Here is a 12,091-nt window from a genome sequence, read left to right as displayed (position 1 = left end):
ACTTGGGTCAGCCATGTTGGCTGTGTGCATGGCAAACACCCTACCTACTGTGCTTTTGAAAAATGCATTTAAGGGCTGGAGCAATAGCACAGCGGGTAGGGCATTTGCCTTCCACGCGGCCAACCCAGGTTCATTTTCCAGCATCCCATATGGACCCCTGAGCACCACCAGGGGTAATCCCTGAGTGTAGAGCCAGGAGTAACCCTTGTGCATCGCCAGGTGTGACCCAAAAAAGAAAAATTAAAAAAAAATTACAAAATGCTTTAAGCTGCATAGTTCACAAAACTGTTACTGGTAGGGTTTCATATATAAAACATTCCAGCACCACACCCTCCCAGTGCCGCCCCCCTCATCCCCCCTTGTTAAGTTTCTTACTAAAATATTCTTCTCAGTTTCTGTTGCCTTTGGGCATTTGTTCCCTCCCCTCCCCCACTAAGCTTTTTCTGTATCCCACCAATAAGATCATTTTGTTTCTGTCCCTCCCCTGACAAAGTTCACCTCAGCGGGATACTCTCCAAATTCATCCATGTAGCAGCAAATTTCAGTATTTCTTCTTTTCAGATTTCATCTTTTCATGTAGCCAAGTAATATTCCGTAGTGTATACATATCATACTTTCTTTATCCTGTCATCTGTTCTTGGACTCTTGTTTTGTTTTCAAGTTCTGGCTCTTGTGAATAGTTCTGCAACAGGGGGCTGGAAAGATGGTACAGTGGGTAAGGTACTTGCTGAGTGCATGGCCAACTGGAGTTCCATCCACTGTTGTTCCCTGAGCATCGCAAAGGTGTGATTCCTGAGCCAAGAGTAACCCCTGAACATTTCCAGACCAAAAAAAAAAAATGAATAGAATAGTGCTGCAATGAGTACAGGAGTGCAAATATATTTTCTGAATAGTCTTTGGACTGATGAAACTTAGATCCTAATTAAATGCCACTTGCATACTAGATGTGAATGGATATTTACTGAACAAAAAATATTTATCATTCTTTGGACATAAGAATGAACTTAATATAGTCTGTGTCTGAGAGGGACAGGACAGATAGTACAGTGAGTAGGGCGTTGCCTTGCCTTGCACACAGCTGACCTGGTTTCCATACCCAACACCTCATATAGTCCCCTGCACCTTACCAAAAGTGATTCCTGAACACAGAGTCAGGAGTAAGGCCTGAGCATCACCAGTTGTAACCAAATAACCTGCATAGTGTGTGTGTGTGTGTGTGTAAGTGGAAGTATGAGTTAGGCAATCAGTTTCACAAAACTTAAAACAGTGTAGAAAGTGTTTCAGCGGATGTATATATGAGTCTAGTGCTGGGAATGCTCCTGGTAAAAAGAAAAATGAAAGTAATATTCAGCCAGCTAATAGTGACTCAATATTAGGACGTGAGCATGTGGAATTTCTTAGACTCTGGTGCCTGGAGTCACTATGCCAGGACTGGGAGGGGCCTCCAAGGATTGGATGGTCATGTGGTTTGAACTTGTTTCGTGGTTCATGATTGGCATGCACCCCTGACTGCTGAACTCTCTTCTCGTCCCAGTAAAGAACAACTTTCATAAATATTAGTAGAATTTTGGACTTGGTGAGTGACTAGATTTGGGGGAATGAAGGAGACAGAGGTCAAGGATGACAGTGAGTTTTTTGCTTGGATGACAGTCGGGTTTAATCTCAGTCACTGAAATATATGACAAGGGATGGATGAAGTTAGGGTTTTGTTGGGAGTGGGACAGATCAACAGAGCATATTTGATTAAATTTGGCCTTGCTGTGCTCCAGTGCTCTTTTGGGGTACATGTGGGTACAAAGTCTTGTTAGAAATCTGAGTGGCAGCACACATTTGGGTGTCTTCACTGATACGGTAATAAAGGTATAGTAATTGAGAGGATTGCCTAAATAAATACCTAATGGGCTATATTATCCTGTGTTAGATGTGAAGCATCCAACTTTAGGTGCTCTATTACATCAGAAGTGGATTTATGATTTCACTTTTATTTTAAAAAGGCAATTTTTTGAAATGAGTCTCACATGCTAGAAGTACAAGGTTATGATTTTTACACAAATCCTTTTTGGTTCTGATTGTAGAATTCTTAAAGGTCATGAATGAACCCCAACATATCTCAGTTCTTCTGAGTGACAGTTTAGTAAATAGGATATAATTTCTCTCACCCATTTTGATTTTGCATCATTTGTTTATTTTCCCCTTTAAACGTATGTGCTTAATTGTCACTGTTCCACATACAAGATGTATTTACTTATGGCCAAAATTTTTCCAATGAAGCATGGGAGGTGAAAAAATAATAGCAACAGTCCTCAAATTCCAAATGCTGTTTAGATGTAAGTATAAAAAAACTCTCTTGTGGATGAAAAGGATTAATGTGTATGTGCCGAAAGATGAGAATGTGATGTTTTCACAAAAGAATCTGAGAAAGAAAAAGATAATCTGAAATAAATTCTGAATAATCATTTAATTAAGCAGTTTATTCCCCAGTGTGCTATCTGTCATAAAGTTTTATTTTTATTAGCGTAAGATATTTTCTCACAAAGAGCAGTCATCATTTTGGTTAGTTAAACACAATTTTTTCCAGAAACATTTCAAAACCTCTCTATGATAATTGGAGCATGCATTGTTAAAGATAGGCAGAGCACCATTTTTTACTGAAACATTATTCAGAATTACATATCTGTGTAGATTCTAAGCAACATGGGTACAAGGGATCATGTTTCTGTATAATATGTAAAATAAGTTTCAGCGACTGCAGAAGGCTATTAGGTGAGCCTTTGATGAGCAAAAGAATAATAGAAGGCGAAGAAACTGGGGGCTCTAAACTCAAGTGTTGCAAGTTGTAAAGGGAAGGGATAAAAGAATTCTAGAAGACAAGATAGGGAGCGCTGTGTAAAAACTCTAAGTGAACATTGTTCAGCTATTGTGAAAAGGTATTCAGAGGGAGAAATGAAATATATGAAGTTAAGAAAGAAAGCGGATGCAGTATAAGTGGATCAACATGGAGAGTATAATGCTAAGTGAAATGAGTCAGAAAGATAGGGACAAACATAGAAGGACTGCACTCAATTTGTGGAGTAGAAAGTAACAGAATGGGGGACTAACACCCAAGGATAGTAGAGATAAGGACCAGGAGGATTGCTCCATGGCTTGGAAGCCGGCCTCACATGCTGGGGGAAAAGGGAGCTGAGATAGAGAAGGGACCACCAAGTAAAGGATGCTTGGAGGGTTTGCTCGGGTTGGGAGATGTGTGCTGAAAGTAGACTATAGACCAAACATGATGGCCACTTACTGCCTGTATTGCAAACCACAACGTCCAAAAGGAGAGAGAGAGAGAGTAAAAGGGAATGTGCTTACCACAGAGGCGGGGGGGGGGGGGAGTGTTGGGGGGGGGCAGTCAGAGACACTGGGACCATTGGTGGTGGAGAATGGGCACTGGTGGAAGGATGGGTACTCAATCATTGTATGATTGAAACGTAAGTGTGAAAGTTTGTAAGTCTGTAACTGTACCTCACGGTGATTCATAAAAAAAAAAAAAGAAAGCAGGTGCAGGCCTGTTTCTTAGATGATAAGGTAGACCAGTATCTAGTATAAGAAAACAAATTGGACCTAAGAGAGAGAGAGCATTGAGGAGCGTGCTCGCTTTGCTTGCGTCTCACCTAGGTCTGACCTGGGTTTGACCTTTGATATCCCATATGGTCCCTGAGCACCCCAAGCCGGAATGATCCCTGAGTGAAGTGCTAGGAGTAAACACTCAGCACCACCGTGTGTGACTCTCAAATCAAAACCAAACAAAACTCCACTATAACTTCGGCTACTTACATGTTACATTTACGTGTTGAAAGGAAGTTTGGACCTTCAGCCCCAGATCACTTCCATTGTGCTGTAAGTACTGTCGAAGAACAGACTTGGATGGTTCTTTTTAAAGTTTTTCTTCTGTTACCCAGTTTGGGAGAATTTTTCTGTGATCTCTTTTTATTCTTACTCTTGAGAATTGAAGTCGGTGAGCCCCGTGAGACTTAAGAGAAGTGAAGAAGAGAGAGATTTCTCCCCATCTGCCTCTCCCACCCAGGACCAGCTGGGTAGGCTAGAACTGATACAGTCTGCCATGAGCCCCCCAGCCCCACTCTATAGCCCCCAAGCCGCACCTGACGTTCATTTGTACTGCCCAGCATGGGAGTTAATCTTGATTGTTAGGTGGCTAGTGATCTTGGTGGAACCTCCAAATATTAAGTGCCACAAGCCTGAGCTCAGCTGCCGACTGAGACGCAGAGACACAGGACAGATTTTACTTTTTTTTTCTTTTTTGAGTCTCACCCGGTGATGTAGCAATAGCACAGCGGGTAGGGGACATTTACCTTGCATGCAGCAGACATGGCCGACCCTAGTTTGATTCCTCCGCCTCTCTCAGAGAGCCTGGCAAACTACCGAGAGGATCTCGCCCGCATGACAAAGCCTGGCAAGCTACCTTAATGTATTCGATATGCCAAACACAGTAACAACAAGTCTCACAATGGAGACATTACTGTCTCAAGCAAATCGATGAGCAACAGGAGGACAGTGACAGTGACAGTGACCTGGTGATGCACAGGGGTTAGCTCTGCACTCAAAAATTACTCCTGGCGGTTCTCAGAGGACCATATGGGATGCTGGGAATCAAACCTGGGTCGGCCACTTGCAAGGCAAACTGTGCTTATCGCTGTGCTTATCAGCTGTGCTATCACTCCAGCCCCAGGACAGAGTTTTCAAGGTTTTATTCACACACCATGACACACTCACAAGGGACTCGGCACTGAGGGCTCTCATACAAGGGATTCAGCGCCGAGGGTTCCCAAATCTGGGAGTCTTGGAACTTCAATCACCCTCAGGGAGAGGTTTCTAAGCCTTCTGCCCTCCTGCATATGTGCCTGGGTGTATACCTGCTTGTCGGGGTGCCCCTTGCCAGGTACATTCTGACATCCTTGAGCAAGCAAGTGGAGGCTACTGAAGTGAACAGAACAGAGTGGTTAACACATCTACTTACATTTGCTTGAATCATCCTTGAATGCCAGATGACTGGGCATTTGTGTCCATGCCCTTGGGGGCTGGCATGTTTCTCTTACTAGGTTGTAAACTCGTGACTCTGGTGCACAAGTGGAGCCTGGCTTTCCAAAATGGAGTCACAGTAGTTCTGGTTCTTTTATCCCACGCCTCCCCCCCGCCCCCGTTCTCCTAGTAACTAGTGGAGGTCATCTGACAGACTTCTCAGTGTCTACTATTCTCCTTAGAATTTCATATTGTTGTCTCATTACCATAATTTTCTTTTTTTCTTTTTTCTTTTCTTTTTTTTTTTCGCTTTTTGAATCACACCCAGCGATGTTCGGGGGTTACTCCTGGCTCATGCACTCAGGAATTATTCCTGGTGGTGCTCAGGGGACCAAACGGGATGCCGGGGATTGAACCTAGGTTGGCCGCGTGCAAGACAAAAACCCTACCTGCTGTACTTTCGCTTCGGCCCTCATCACCATGATTTTGATGGCATCAATTTGGGATCTCATATCAGTGAGGTTTAGTAACAAGGCATCAGGGACCATTACAGGTATGAAGGGCGGCAAGCAGCCATACATGATTTAATCAAGCACATTAGAATATGTTTGTCCAATCACTCTGTAGAACTAGAATCTGATTTCTACAGAGGGCAAGTTACAGAAATGTGCTTTTCTCTCCACTTTCATTTTAAATTTGCCAGATGGCTCAACAAATCTGGTTTGTTCTTTTGCATAAACACAGCAAGACCTGAGGACTCTCCATTTGGGAAACCTCATTATTTACTGAGAGGTACTGGGGGTTGACTAAAAATAAGAGACACACCAATAATGGCATCAATATTTGCCTATCATTTCTGGGTTACCTAGGCTTAGCCATTGTGAAGATGTGAAGATCAGGTCCCACGATGAGCTGGAGGTAGCCTTGGGCCTCTCACCTTCTGTAGGAGTATCCTGGTAGAAATGAGTCCATCCCATCACTTCTTCAAGACTGGGAGAGGTCCAGGTTTCCAGGAATTTTCCTCCCAAGGCTTGCAGCTCATCGCACCTGGCGTTGGTCTGCTGCCAGCTGATTGGGTAGCACAGTGAGAGCAGTCTTAACACTGCGACTAGGGCCCAGCTGTGTCAGTCATTGTAGATATGCAGACCCCTATCTTTCCATAGCAGAGATGATTTCTGGTCCTTCCTGGAGCTGGCTTGCCTCTAGGGTCCCCCTGAGGTTTTGAGTACTGGTAACAGCACCTGTTAAATACCTACTCCTGTCATTTAGACCAGTCCCTTTGACTGTTTGCCCAGAAGAGGACTTTGGGCTCTGATAGCTGGATTTCCTGTCTGTGTGAGGGTTAGACCCTATTCCAAAAAGAAAAGATTTTTTATTTGGGTTTATACAGAGCAACATAGTGCCACGAAGCATCAAAAACATACTGAAGGTACAAAGAAGAATAAAGCAAATACTTCACAATGAGATGCCATATATACGTTTGTTGTGGATCCTAGTCAAAAGAAGCATTAAGGCCTATAGAGATAGAACATATGGTTTAATAACATGATGCCTACCTCATTTAGTTCCATGTTTAGAACCTTGATTTTCAATTATTTAAGAGCACTGTAATAGGACTCTGGCTACTAGAACAATTCTGCAGATATAATTTAAAGAGTAAAGTATGCTTGATTATAGTTTCTTCCCTTAAAACACAACCTCAGTCCTTTAATACATTCTCAAACTTTCTACACATTCTGTACATTCGTTCTGTCTTGTGACTTGCCTTCATATCATTTCAAAACCAGCTTCACTTTAACAGAACTCCTTACTTTTTCCTTTCACTTTCCCACCACTGATGATATCTCCATCTATTATCTTTCTTAAAATATACATCTATATTCGTTTCTTGTAGTCACATCTCACAGGTTTAACCTCATTATTTTGCTGGACTTAATACAAACTGATCTCCCAAGAAATTTGGAAACAAGTTGCTAATGATTATCTCATTTAACATGACAAAATTGTGCTCAGCACTACTCTTTCAAATGCATTATGTCAATTCTATAGATACTAAAAAGATATCCAATGCTCACAATTAAAGATCTTATAGTGTATTACTCTTGGCAAAAGTTCACTTCACATTAGAAATTAATCCTGTCACTGTCACTGTCACTGTCCTCCCGTTGTTCATTGATTTGGTCGAATGGGCCCAGTAACGTCTCCATCATGAGACTTTGTTGTTACTGTGTTTGGCATATCCAATACATCATGGGTAGCTTGCCAGGCTTTGCTGTGCGGGCGAGATACTCTCGGTAGCTTGCCAGGCTCTCTGAGAGGGGTGGAGGAATCGAACTCGGGTTGGACATTTTGGCCGCTTGCTAGGCAAACACCCTACCCACTGTGCTGTTGCTCGAGCCCAGAAATTAATTATAAAACATAAAAATTTTACCTTTAGAATTCCAAATTCTAAGAAAACACAGATATGAAAGGGTTAAAACACTCACAAAGAATCATACATTTCAATTACCTACATTTTCCTTCAATCTTTTCCTATTTCATCACTTCCAGTGGAATGCATTTTGTGTTTTTAAAAATGATTTTAAAAGCCTCAATTTTTTTCATCTCCAGTACACAGCTCAAATAGTCACATATGCAGTTTAAGCTAATATCTTTAAACAATCCTTGAAAATAACATCGTGTAGAGAAAGGGAAAAAAAGTTTCAGATTGCCTATGTTTACCTTAGTTTGAAGGTCAAATATTTCTTCTAGTTTTCTGTTTTATCTCCTTTTCCTTTCATTTCCCTTGAGATAAAACTCTTCTGCCAGAATGTTTTATACCTAAAATCCCTTTTTGCCACAAAAACATATTTTGTTTTCTGGATATTCTCTATTCAAAAACCATTCACATTTAACTCTTAGATATCAACTTCCTTTTCGACTCCACTGTTCTTCCCACAGTAACTTATGCCTTAGAGATCTGGGCCTTACGAAAACAAGACGAGAACACTATTCGGGTATCCCAAAGAAGAATCAAAAGAGCTATGCTTGGAATATCACATTTCACTCAAGTGCGAGAAGGAATCTGGAGTTCCGACCTCCATCGAGGATCAAGAATCAGGAATGCTGTCTCGTTTGCCAAGGTGTCGAAAATCAGATAGGCCAGACGCATAATGCAATTTAGAGAAGACTGCTGGACTAGAGCTGTTACCAACTGGATTCCACGGGACGCCAAAAGGATGCATGGCCGCCCACCTATGAGATGGTCAGACTTCTTAGTCAAAACCCTGAACAAACGGTTTGAGGCTCTTTGTGTTCCTGGAGCGAGCAGATGCCATTGGGCTACACTAGCACACAACAGGGATGAATGGAGACGTTACTGGCGCTCGCATGAGCAAATCGAAGATCAATGGGACGACAAGTGAAACAAGAATATCAACTTCCTAAATTCAAGACTATAATCAGTATAAGCCTGTGATCCTTCACCATATTCATCTCTCACTTGTATTAGCTCCTGGGGGGGCGGGCAGCTGACTCTCTTCAGCCGCAAGGTCACTGAGGCAGGCAATGACAGGGATAGTAATAGCACCTGTGGCTGCTGAAGTGACAGTGTGGGGTAGAAAGACTTCAACCTGGAGGGATATGACTCAGTGATATCAATTCAGATGACAGTATCAGGGATCTGATCGGTGGTGTTTGGCCTTTTCCCGCCATTCACTAAAGACCATCTATGGAACTCAAATTAAGATTCATGGTTCCCTGGCTTGGCAATCCACACCCAAAGAGGGCCACTGTAACTCACAAAGCATACGCAGAGTGCAATGGTCAACAGTGGCACCGAGGCCCTTTGCCTTTTACCCATATTGACCAGTGGTGACTCATATCTTCTAGAACAGTGAATCCCTTGCTCGAACAAGTGCCCATTGCTGTGGAAGGGAACAACCAACCGATTTCTTCAAGAATCCCAAAGAGAGCCCCAAGCAGGAAGGAGACAGACAAAGAAAATACAAGTTTGCTTTCGACCTCCGAAAGCCCAAAACATCAAATTTTTGGATGTCTCCTGGCAACTTGCCCTTTGGTAATCTCAGTCCAGCATTACTGACAAGGCTTGGCCCTATTTCAGACTAATTAACCTGTGGAGGCCTCCAAACCAACAGGGCTCTGCCTGGTATCAGACCAACCCACAAACACCCATCAATTGAGTGCACTCACTTAAGTGTGTTGGAAACAGAGGTGACAGGCAGTGACAATGGAGGGCACACATATGGATAGGCAGCTTTCAGATGCTCATGCAACCTGACCCCTCTGCTATCTTAAGGCCATCTTGGCATTGGAGTATGAGCATAATTCCCCCGCGTGGTTGCTGCCCTTCACCAGAGTTCATGGGGCAAATTTCCATAAGCCTTTCTGGTGTCCACATGATGTCGGTGGGCCCCATGGGTGTCTCATGTGAAGTGAGGAGGAGAAAGACAGGACAGTCACTTTTTCTTGATCCCCCTCTGCCACCCGGAACCCAGTGTTACTGGGTTCTTGTCTCCCCTCGCAGAAAGTAATTTCAGGAGTAGATGAACAGTGAGCATAAACAGTTTTTATTTGAAGGTTTTAAAGGGAAGGAGGGAGAGAGAGTGGGAGAGTGGAGAGTAACATGCTCAAGAGAGAGCCCGGGCTTCTCCAAGGTAGAACCTCCTCTCTCCCATCCCAGCATTAGACATGAAAGCATGAAAGTACACATCTCAAGAGGGGAGATGTGGGCGACACATGGGCTCAGGCAGCATATGTGCCGTTCCTTTATTCAAGGTGGCCTTTATAGGGTTTCTCCAATCTGCCCCCACGTGGGGCTTCTACCTAGGTAAAAGTTGTTGCTAGGGAGATTACCAAGGGGATTGGGAGTGTTGGTGATGGTCTTTGAAATTCTTTTCCTGGACTTTTGTTTCTGCAGGAGCTTCTGTTGGAGGGGGTTGGTCCAGTTTCCTCAGGGTCTGTTACAGACTGGCACCAGTTCTCCATGAGGTCAGGGCTATTACTCCCAGGAAATTTATTGTCATTCCCTTGGGAGGGGGCCTTCCCTTTCTGCCTGCCTGCCTGCCTACATCACACAGAACCGTGAGTTAGACACTCAGACCCTGCAGCCAGAGCAGTAGGCCTGCCTCATTCTCTTGCTTCATCGCAAACCAGGCGACGAAGTCAGAAATCAGAGCCAGACATAAGTATTCAGAGACCAGAAGTGAGTTAGAGAACCTGCACTCATCAGATTCCAGAAAAAACGGCAGGTTCCAGAAGAGCTCAGATGCACAAAAGAGAAGCACTCAGCGGCCTACAGTCTTCGTGGAACCTCCAGATGCAAAGTGGCCAGAGATCTCAGTGGAACTTCCAAATGTTCGGTACAAGAGATCTCAGTCAAACCTCCGAATGTTAGGTACCAGAGATCTTGATGGAACCTCCAATTCAAGTAAACGGAAGAAGCTTTGTAACTGCTCTGTTTCTGCTGAGTGTCCACAAGCTCAAGCTCAGCTGCGGATTGGGATCACACAGAGACAGCACAGATTTTTCTTTTCTTTTTGCTTTTTGGATCACACCCGGAGATGCACAGGGGTCACTTCTGCCTGGCTCTGCGCTCAGGAATTACCCTTGGCGGTTCTCAGGGGACCATATGGAATTCTGGGAATTGAACCCAGGTCAGCCGCATGCAAGGCAAACATCTTACCTACTGTGCTATCGCTCCAGCACCCCAGCACAGATTTTTCAAGGTTTTATTCACACACTGAAACACACTTTTACAAGGGACTCAGCGCCGACGGTTCCCAAGCCTAAGAGACTTGGAACTCGATCACGCTTAGGGAGAGGTTTTTAAGCCCGTGTGTCTGGGTGACCACTTTCAGGTGCATTCTCAAAGCCTTGAGCAAGCAAGTGGAGGGTATGGAAGTGAAACAGAGAGATTACAAATGTTTTTACATTTACTTGAATCACCCTTGTCATCTGTGGTCAGATGTCTAGGCATTTGTGTCTGTGCCCTTGGGGTCTAGCATGTTTTTCTTCCTAGATTGTAAACTCATGACCCTGAACCACAAAATGGAGTCAGACTTTCCAAAATGGAATCATAGTGGTTCTGTTTCTTTCACGCAGTCCCTGGTTTCTCAGGGAGCTGTGGACTCAGGTTGAGCGATGAAGTACTCTTTGCAGAAAAGGAAAGGCAGTCCTTGGTCTTACCCAGGCCTTCCGGGTCCTCACATTTCTCTCAGTAAATTATTTCAGGAATAGATGAGCAGTGAAGTAAAAAGCAGATTTTATTTGGAGGCTTTCTGAGGAAAGGGAAGGGAGGAGAGAGGGAGTGAGGGAGAGAGAGGGAAGGAGAGGGATAGAGTGAGGGAGAGAGAGGCAGGGAGGGAGAGGCAGTCAGAAGATGCAGGCTTCTCCAGAGGCAGAGATCCCTGAGAGGCCTTTCAGACTGGAGTTCATAGGAGTATCCTCTTCAAGTTGCCTTGGCCTGGAGTAAAGGAAGGAATTTGGAGCCATCTAGGAAGTTCCTTCAGATCCTTATCATTGTCTTTGCTGCTGCTGAAGTTTATCCTTTCTGTAGGGAGGTCTAGCTTGCAGAAGGTCTTATCAGGACTTTGTTCCTATGTCCACAAGGTATGTCCTGATAGCCTTAGGTGGTTATTACTTTGCAGGAATTCCATTGCCATAAGAGCCCTTCCCTTATCTACCTGCCTAGATCAGGATTAAATTGGATTCTCTTTACAATAGCTTTGTGATCTTGATAGTTGGTGATAAGTTTTGTTATAGTGATAAGCACTTACTGCTATTACCTCTTAACTAGAAAGCAATTTATGTTTGAGATGGTGTGTATTATCTATACCCAGTACATTGTTGGCCAAGGAATTAACAGAAGTTTATAAGCTTACTATTGCACTTAATGGTGTCCAAATCCATTTTTCACCCATAATTGAGGGCATCAAATTTCTTTAAATCAGTTGAGAAAATTTCCTTCAATTGGGGAGGAAAAGTGTTGAAAAATTTAAATTCAGTGCTGCCAAACTGCTAAGGCCTACCTTATCCCAGCACTTAGGCAAAAATATTTACCAAATGTTGTGTT

At 43.5% G+C, this 12,091-nt stretch overlaps 1 protein-coding gene across 1 annotated transcript in view; it reads left to right on the top strand.

Moving 5' to 3' along the window:
• Window positions 1-12,091, top strand: part of CFAP47 (cilia and flagella associated protein 47) — a 606,917-nt gene that overhangs the window by 242,039 nt on the left and 352,787 nt on the right. The gene's annotated exons all lie outside the window — the stretch shown is intronic.

Source organism: Sorex fumeus, unplaced genomic scaffold (genome assembly GCF_029834395.1).
Source record: "Sorex fumeus unplaced genomic scaffold, SorFum_2.1 ptg000086l, whole genome shotgun sequence".
Lineage (NCBI taxonomy): Eukaryota > Metazoa > Chordata > Mammalia > Eulipotyphla > Soricidae > Sorex > Sorex fumeus.
The sequence above is the reverse complement of the archived record's forward strand: the minus strand, read 5'-3'. Positions and strand labels throughout refer to the sequence as shown.